The sequence below is a fragment of the Pseudophryne corroboree genome, chromosome 5, assembly GCF_028390025.1.
Source record: "Pseudophryne corroboree isolate aPseCor3 chromosome 5, aPseCor3.hap2, whole genome shotgun sequence".
Classification (NCBI taxonomy): Eukaryota; Metazoa; Chordata; class Amphibia; order Anura; family Myobatrachidae; genus Pseudophryne; species Pseudophryne corroboree.
The window spans coordinates 657,251,980-657,261,575 of NC_086448.1; positions in this window are offsets into that span (position 1 = coordinate 657,251,980).

A 9,596-nucleotide genomic window follows, 5' to 3' on the forward strand; every position below is an offset into this window, starting at 1 on the left:
ATATCTTCGTCGCCAGGGGTTCTCAGGGTAAAAAGGCTGAAGCAGAGGTTCAACATCCTCAGTCCAGTCTGATTTTATGTCATCCTATACACCCATTACACCTGCAGGGTCCCAGGGTAGGCGCAGGTCGATGGGAGAAGGCTTGGGCGGTTACAACCGTCTCAGGAGTCCCTCGGCATAGGTCGGCTGATTTACGATGACAAGAGAGTCATACTGCAGGCTGCGCTCCATAGGTTTCTAACCGCAGAGGGTGTTGATCCCTGTTTTTCACATATCATTTGAATTAGGACAGTTCTCAGGCCTTTGTTTTCTTTTCACGTTCCGAAGCCAAGTGGCTCGGACAGGCCTATTCTGGCCTTACAATCCTTTTAGTCTGTGATTGCTAGTTTAAACAAGAAAGGGAGTTTTACGTGTCCCTTGTCTTCAGAGATGCCTGTTTACTGATTTCCGTTGGACAGGCTTTTCTCAGATTCCCCCTTAACAGGATTCTCATTTTCACTGTAAGTCCTTTACTCTTCTCTCTTCCGCTCCCACAGAGTTTAGGAAGATAACAGAATAACTCTTTTTCAGGGGCAGTGGGTGACGTTGGTTCCCTAATGGGACAATTTACTGCTACTATCCCACTCTGTACATTAGGTGGCTTCTGAATATCCGGAGGATCCACGAGCTTCTGATTCGACACAGATCCAATTTATGCTCCGCATAGACGTTTCTCAACACGGTCCGTCAGAGGTTTTTTCATTCCTCGGCACCAGAGACTCTATTTCTTCAGTCAAGTTGCGACGTAATGAGTGGTCGCCTCCATTCCTCTCGGAACGGGGGACAACAATCTTGTTTCCAGATCAAGCCACCAGGTCAGACTCCTGGGTGAGGGAACATGCCCCGGAGTTTTGTCAGCTGGTCCGCTGTGGGCGGAGATTTCGGATCGACCTCAGGGCGTTCTGACTGACTCGTTAACCCTTTATTACTCTCGGACGGCAGTAGCCGTGGAGGCCCTCAGGGCTCCGGGGAGTTTTCTGGTTATTCTATCCTGCCTCCTTTTTCTATTTCTACTTCATGTTCAGTAACACAGGAGGGGATTATGCGTGCTAGTCCTCTCGGTGGCGCTGGTTGGGCCACGCATGACTTGAAGATACAGATACGCCTGTTGTCAGTAGAGGAGCCTTGGCTCCTACCTCGACTGGACTGTCTACTTCAACAGGCTCCTTTTTTCTCCTTGTTCAATTTTACACTGGTTTCGGTTACCCGTGTGACTGTTCACGAGACCTCAGAAGGGAGGAGTTCCCTAGTTCGGTTAGGCCTACTGGGCTCCGATTTCAGAAGTCTATTACCTCTTCTCGCTTTTGCCACTTTGGGAAAACTTTATGGAACATAATGAAGATAAAAGGGGTTTTTTCCCCCTTCTTCCAGTTACCATTCATCTTTGGTTTCTCTGGGAGGTTTTTTGCTCCGCTGCGCTTCAAACCACACTGACCGGAATTTTAGGTCTCTGCCTTTTTCGCTTTTCTTCCAAATGAGATTAGCCTAGCGGCCGTAAGTTCGGCCTCTTGTTCAGGGAGTACTCTATTGGCAACTCCCCGGGCTCGGCTTCGGCCTCAGCGGTCGTTTCTTCCAGAGGGGAGGTCCATTTTTCATATAAATCTGACACTAGTGGTTTTCAATCCTCTCTGAATGTTGTCAGGGCTCGTCAACTCTCTCTACAGAGGTCTCAGGCTATTCGATGAAGTGTTTTTTCTTCTTTGCTCTGGATGATGCTCCCGTACTAAATAGCCGGGGCCCCAGCATATGCTGGACAGTTGGATACATCTGATCATCAGACAGTCTTCTTGGCGGTTACTAGGGAACCTCCGTTTTCCATTTCAGCGCGCTTTACGCGCATTGTAAGACTTTCGTGGGCAGCCGCCCGCGGGGTCTCCATGAATATTTTGTCGGGCGGCTACTTGGTCAAACCGACATTCGTTTTGTCAAATTCTACAAGTTTGACACTTTTACGGCCTCTGCATCACTGTTTGGCCGAGCAGTTTTTACAGGACTCTCAGCGCTTTCCCACCCGTTTTTTGGGAGCTCTGGGACGTCCCCATTGTAACTACACTCCAGTGGCCCCTAGTGGATGAAGGAGAAATCAGGATTTTGGTACTTACCGATAAATCCCTTTCTCCGATTCCACAGGGGCCACTGGACGCCCGCCCAGCGCTGTTTCTCCTGATTTTTGTTTGATTAACGATTGCAGATCACCATATGACTGCTTGTTGGGTTCAGGCTAGCCTGGTTTTTTGTCAGGTTCTGTTCCAGGTTTAGTTTGTGTTCGCCTGGTTTACAGGGCGTCGTTAACCTCCTCTACCTTACGGTTTGTTTATTACAGCTCTCCTCGGGCACAGTTTAACGTAGACTGGCTTGGAGGGGAGATAGTAGGGGAGGAGCTAGCCACAGTGTGAGAATTTTTAAAGTGCCAGCTACCAATACCACCTACTATCTCCCCATTGTAACTACACTCCAGTGGCCCCTGTGGAATCGGAGAAAGGGATTTATCGGTAAGTACCAAAATCCTGATTTACTACTCTCGGACGTGAGCTCTGGCGGGGGCTCCTAGGAGTTTTCTGGTTATTCTATCCTGCCTCCTTTTCTATTTCTACCTCACTTTCGGGAACACAGGAGGGGAATATGCGTGCTAGTTCTCTCGGTGGCTCCGGTTGGGCCACGCATGACTTGAAGATACAGCTACACCTGTTATCAGTAGAGGAGCCTTGGCTCCTACCTCGACTGAACTGTCTACTTCAACAGGGTCCTTTTCTTTGTTCAATCTTACACTGGTCTCGTTTAACCGTGTGACTGTTCTCGAGACCTCAGAAGGGAGGAGTTCCTTAGTTCGGTTGGGCCTACTGGGCCCCGATTTCAGAAGTCTGTTACCTCTTCTCGCTTTTGCCACTTTTGGAAAACTTTATCGGACATAATAAGGATAAGAGTTTTCCCCTTCTTTCAATTACCATTCAGCCGTCATCTTGGGTTTCTCTAACGTCCTAAGTGGATGCTGGGGACTCCGTCAGGACCATGGGGTTTAGCGGCTCCGCAGGAGACAGGGCACAATAATAAAAGCTTTAGGATCAGGTGGTGTACACTGGCTCCTCCCCCTATGACCCTCCTCCAAGCCTCAGTTAGATTCTTGTGCCCGGCCGAGAAGGGTGCAATCTAGGTGGCTCTCCTGAGCTGCTTAGAATAAAAGTTTAAGTTAGGTTTTTTATTTTCAGTGAGTCCTGCTGGCAACAGGCTCACTGCTACGAGGGACTTAGGGGAGAGAAGTAAACTCACCTGCGTGCAGGATGGATTTGCTTCTTAGGCTACTGGACACCATTAGCTCCAGAGGGAGTCGGAACACAGGTCTCACCCTGGGGTTCGTCCCGGAGCCGTGCCGCCGACCCCCCTTGCAGATGCCGAAGTTGAAGAGGTCCAGAAACAGGCGGCAGAAGACTTTCAGTCTTCATAAGGTAGCGCACAGCACTGCAGCTGTGCGCCATTGTTGTCAGCACACTTCATACCAGCGGTCACTGAGGGTGCAGGGCGCTGGGGGGGGCGCCCTGGGCAGCAATGTATTATACCTTTTTTATGGCTAAAATACATCACATATAGCCCTTGAGGCTATATGGATGTATTTAACCCCTGCCAGATCTCACAAACTCCGGGAGAAGAGCCCGCCGTTTTAGGGGGCGGGGCCTATTCTCCTCAGCACACGGCGCCATTTTCCTGCTCAGCTCTGCTGTGAGGAAGGCTCCCAGGCTCTCCCCTGCACTGCACTACAGAAACAGGGTTAAAACAGAGAGGGGGGGCACTTATTTGGCGATATGATTACATATGTGAAAATGCTATAAGGGAAAACACTTGTATAAGGGGTTGTCCCTGTATAATTATAGCGTTTTTGGTGTGTGCTGGCAAACTCTCCCTCTGTCTCCCCAAAGGGCTAGTGGGGTCCTGTCCTCTATCAGAGCATTCCCTGTGTGTGTGTGTGTGCTGTGTGTCGGTACGTGTGTGTCGACATGTAGGAGGACGATGTTGGTGAGGAGGCGGAGCAAATTGCCTGTATTGGTGATGTCACTCTCTAGGGAGTCGACACCGGAATGGGTGGCTTATTTAGGAATTACGTGATAATGTCAACACGATGCAAGGTCGGTTGACGACATGAGACGGCCGGCAAACAAATTAGTACCTGTCCAGGCGTCTCAGACACCGTCAGGGGCTTGTAAAAACGCCCATTTACCTCAGTTGGTCGACACAGACACGGACACTGACTTCAGTGTCGACGGTGAAGAAACAAACGTATTTTCCTTTAGGGCCACACGTTACATGTTAAGGGCAATGAAGGAGGTGTTACATATTTCTGATACTACAAGTACCACAAATAAGGGTATTATGTAGGGTGGGAATAATCTACTTGTAGTTTTTCCTGAATCAGATAAATTAAAGTGTGTGATGATACGTGGGTTTCCTCCGATAGAAAATTATTTGAGGTATACCCTTTCCCGCCAGAAGTGAGGGCGAGTTGGAAAACACACCTTAGGGTGGATAAGGCGCTCACACGCTTATAAAAACAAGTGGCGTTACCGTCTCCAGATACGGCCGCCCTCAAGGAGCCATCTGATAGGAAGCTGAAAAATATCCTAAAAAGTATATACACACATACTGGTGTTATACTACGACCAGCAATCGCCTCAGCCTGGATGTGCAGCGCTGGGGGGGCTTGGTCGGATTTCCTGACTGAAAATATTGATACCCTTGACAGGAACAATATTTTATTGACTATAGAGCATTTTAAGAATGCATTTCTATATATGCGAGATGCACAGAGGGATATTTGCATTCTGGCATCAAGAGTAGATGTGATGTCCATATCTGCCAGACGATGTTTATAGACACGACAGTGGTCAGGTGATGCAGATTCCAGACGGCACATGGAAGTATTGCCGTATAAAGGGGCGGTCCATCGGACCTGGTGGCCATGGCAACAGCTGGAAAATCCACTTTTGTTACCCCAAGTCACATCTCAGCAGAAAAGGACACAGTCTTTTCAGTCTCAGTCCTTTCGTACCCATAAAGGCAGGCGGGCAAAAGGCCAGTCATATCTGCCCAGGGTTAGAGGAAAGGGAAGAAGACTGCAGCAGGCAGCCCATTCCCAGGAACAGAAGTCCTCCACAGCTTCTGCCAAGTCCGCAGCATGACGCTGGGGCCATACAAGCGGACTCAGGTGCGGTGGGGGGTCATCTCAAGAGTTTCAGCACGCAGTGGGCTCACTCGCAAGTGGACTCCTGGATCCTACACGTAGTATCCCAGGTGTACATTGGAAATTCGAGACGTCTTCCCCTCACAAGTTCCTGAAGTCTGCTTTACCAACGTCTCCCTCCGACAGGGAGGCAGTATTGGGGAAAAATTCACAGGCTGTATTCCCAGCAGGTGATAATCAAAGTACCCCTCCTACAACAAGGGAAGGGGTATTATTCCACACTATATTGTGGTACTGAAGCCAAACGGCTCGGTGAGATCTAAAAGATTTGAACAATTACATACAAGGGTTCAAATCAAGATGGAGTCACTCAGAGCAGTGATAGCGAACCAGGACGATATGGTGTCACTGGATATCAGGGACGCTTACCTACATGTCCAAATTTTGCCCTTCTCACCAAGGGTATATCAGGTTCGTGGTACAGAACTGTCACTATCAGTTCAGACGCTGCCGTTTGGATTGTCCACGGCACCCCGGGTCTTTACCATGGTAATGGCCGAAATGATGATTCTTCCTAAAAGAAATATGGACGCTTTCCTGATAAGGGCAAGGTCCAGAGAACAGTTGGCGGTCGGAGTAGCACTATCTCAAGTAGTTCTACGACAGCACGAGTGGATTCTAAATATTCCAAAATCCCAGCTTTTCCGACGACACGTCTAATGTTCCTAGAAATGATTCTGGACACAGTCCAGAAAAGGATGTTTTCTCCCGGAGAAGGCGGCCAGGGAGTTATCCGAGCTAGTCAGGAACCTCCTAAAACCAGGAAAGGTATCAGTGCATCATTGCACAAGGGTCCTGTGAAAAATGGTGGTTTCTTACAAAGCGATCCCATTCGGTAGATTTCACGCAAGAACCTTTCAGTGGAATCTGCTGGGAAAATGGTCCGGATCGCATCTTCAGATGCATCAGCGGATAACCCTGTCTCCAAGGACAAGGGTGTTTTCTTCTGCGGTGGCTGCAGAGTGCTCATCTATGAAAGGGCCGCAGATTCAACATTCAGGACTGGGTCCTGGTGACCACGGATGCCAGCCTGAGTGGCTGGGGAGCAGTCACACAAGGAAAAAATTTCCAGGGAGTGTGATCAAGTCTGGAGACTTCTCTCCACATAAATATACTGGAGCTAAGGGCAATTTACAAGGCTCTAAGCTTAGCAAGACCTCTGCTTCAAGGTCAGCCGGTACTGATCCAGTGGGACAACATCACGGCAGTCGCCCACGTAAACAGACAGGGCGGCACATGAAGCAGGAGGGAAATGGCAGAAACTGCAAGGATTCTTCGCTGGGCGAAAAATCATGTGATAACACTCTCATCAGTGTTAATTCCGGGAGTGGAAAACTGGGAAGCAGACTTCCTCAGCAGGCATAACCTCCACCCGGGAGAGTGGGGACTTCAGCGGGAAGTCTTCCACATGATTGTAAACCGTTGGGAAAAACCAAAGGTGGACATGATGGCGTCCCGCCTGAACAAAAAACTAGACAGATATTGCGCCAGGTCAAGGGACCCTCAGGCAATAGCGGTGGACGCTCTGGTAACACTGTGGGTGTACCAGTCAGGGTATGTGTTCCCTCCTATGCATCTCATACCAAAAGTACTGAGAATCATAAGAAGGAGATGAGTAAGAACGATACTCGTGGTTCCGGATGGGTCAAGAAGGACTTGGTACCCGGAACTTCAAGAGATGCTCACGGAAGAACCGTGGCCTCTACCTTTAAGAGAGGACCTGCTCCAGCAGGGGCCTTGTCTGTTCCAAGAATTACTGCGGCTGCGTTTGACGGCATGGCAGTTGAACGCCGGATCCTGAAAGGGCATTCCAGATGAAGTCATCCCTACCCTGGTCGAAGCCAGGAAGGATGTAACTGCAAAACATTTTCACCGCATTTGGCGAAAATATGTTGCGTGGTGTGAGGCCAAGAAGGTCCCTACAGAGGAATTCCAACTGGGTCGTTTCCTACATTTCCTGAAAACAGGACTGTCTATGGGCCTAAAATTAGGGTCCATTAAGGTTCAAATTTCGACCCTGGTCGAATTTCTTCCAGAAAGAACTGGCTTCAGTGCTTGAAGTTCAGACGTTTGTAAAAGGGGTACTGCATATACAGCCTCCTTTGGTGCCCCCAGTGGCACCTTGGGATCTCAAATGTTGTTTTGAGTTTCCTAAAGTCACATTGGTTTGATCCACTCACCACTGTGGAATTAAAATATTTCACATGGAAGGTGAAGATTCTATTAGCCCTGGCTTCAGCCAGGCGTGTGTCAGAATGGGCGGCTTTATCATATAAAAGCCCTTACTTAATTTTTCATTCTGACAGGGCAGAATTGAGGACTCGTCCTCAATTTCTCCTTAAAGTGTTTTCTGTTTTTCACATGAACCAACCTATTGTGGTACCTGCGGCTACTAGGGACTTGGAGGACTCCAAGTTACTTGACGTTGTCAGGGCCCTGAAAATATGTTTCCAGGACGACTGGAGTCAGAAAATCTGACTCGCTGTTTAGCCTGTATGCACCCAACAAGATGGGTGTTCCTGCTTCTAAGCAGACGATTGCTCGCTGGATTTGTAGTACAATTCAGCTTGCACATTCTGTGGCAGGCTTGCCACAGCCAAAATCAGTAAAAGCCCATTCCACAAGGAAGTGGGCTCATCTTGGGCGGCTGCCCGAGGGGTCTCGGCTTTACAACTTTGCCGAGATGCTACTTGGTCAGGGGCACACCCTGACTGAGGAGGACCTGGAGTTCTCTCATTCGGTGCTGCAGAGTCATCCGCACTCTCCCGCCCGTTTGGGAGCTTTGGTATAATCCCCATGGTCCTGACGGAGTCCCCAGCATCCACTTAGGACGTTAGAGAAAATAAGAATTTACTTACCGATAATTCTATTTCTCGTAGTCCGTAGTGGATGCTGGGCGCCCATCCCAAGTGCGGATTGTCTGCAATACTTGTACATAGTTATTGTTACAAAAATCGGGTTATTCTTGTTGTGAGCCATCTTTTCAGAGGCTCCTTCGTTGTTATCATACTGTTAACTGGGTTCAGATCACAGGTTGTACGGTGTGATTGGTGTGGCTGGTATGAGTCTTACCCGGGATTCAATATCCTTCCTTATTATGCACGCTCGTCCGGGCACAGTATCCTAACTGAGGCTTGGAGGAGGGTCATAGGGGGAGGAGCCAGTGCACACCACCTGATCCTAAAGCTTTTATTATTGTGCCCTGTCTCCTGCGGAGCCGCTAAACCCCATGGTCCTGACGGAGTCCCCAGCATCCACTACGGACTACGAGAAATAGAATTATCGGTAAGTAAATTCTTATTTTCTCTGGGAGGTTTTGCTCCGCTGCGCTACAAACCACATTGACCTGAATTTTAGGTCTCTGCCTTTTTCGGTTTTCTTCCATAAGAGATTTGCCTGGCGGCTGTAAGTTCGGGCTCTTTCAGAGAGTACTCTATTGGCAACTCCCCCGGCTGAGCTTCGGCCTCAGCGGTCGTTGCTTCCAAAGGGGATGTCCGTTTTTCATATAAATCTGACACTAGTGTTTTTCAGTCCTCTGTTGTCAGGGCTCGCCAACTCTCTCTACAGAGGTCTCAGGCTATTCGACGAAGTGTTTTTCTTCTTTGTTCTGTACGATGCTTCCATACTAAATAGCCGGGGTCCCAGCATATGCTGGACTGTTGGATACATCTGACCATCAGACAGTCTTCTTGGCGGTTGCTCGGGAGCCTCCGTTTTCCATTTCAGCGCACTTGACGCGCGTTGTGGGACCTTCGTGGGCAGCTGCCCGTGGGGTCTCCATGTCTTATATCGGGCGGCTACTTGGTCGGACCGACATTCGTTTTGTCAAATTCTACAAGTTTGACACTTTTGCGGCCTCTGCATCACAGTTTGGCCGAGCGATTTTACTGGACTCTCAGCGCTCTCCCACCCGTTTTGGGAGCTCTGGGCCGTCCCCATTGTAACTACGCTCCAGTGGCCCCTAGTGGATGAAGGAGAAATCAGGATTTTGGTACTTACCGATAAATCCCTTTCTCCGATTCCACAGGGGCCACTGGACGCCCGCCCAGCGCTGTTCCTCCTCGTTTTTTGCTTAACGGTTTGCAGATCACCATATGACTGCTTGTTGAGTTTGGGCTAGCCGGTTGTTAGGTTCTGTTCCAGGTTTGGTTTGTGTTATCCTGGTTTACAGGGCTTCATTAACCTCCTCTACCTTACGGTTTGTTTATTCCAGCTCTCCTCGGGCACAGTTTTACGTAGACTGGTTTGGAGGGGAGATGGTAGGGGAGGAGCTAGCCACAGTGTGAGAATTTTAAAGTGCCAGCTCCCAATTACTGCCTACTATTTC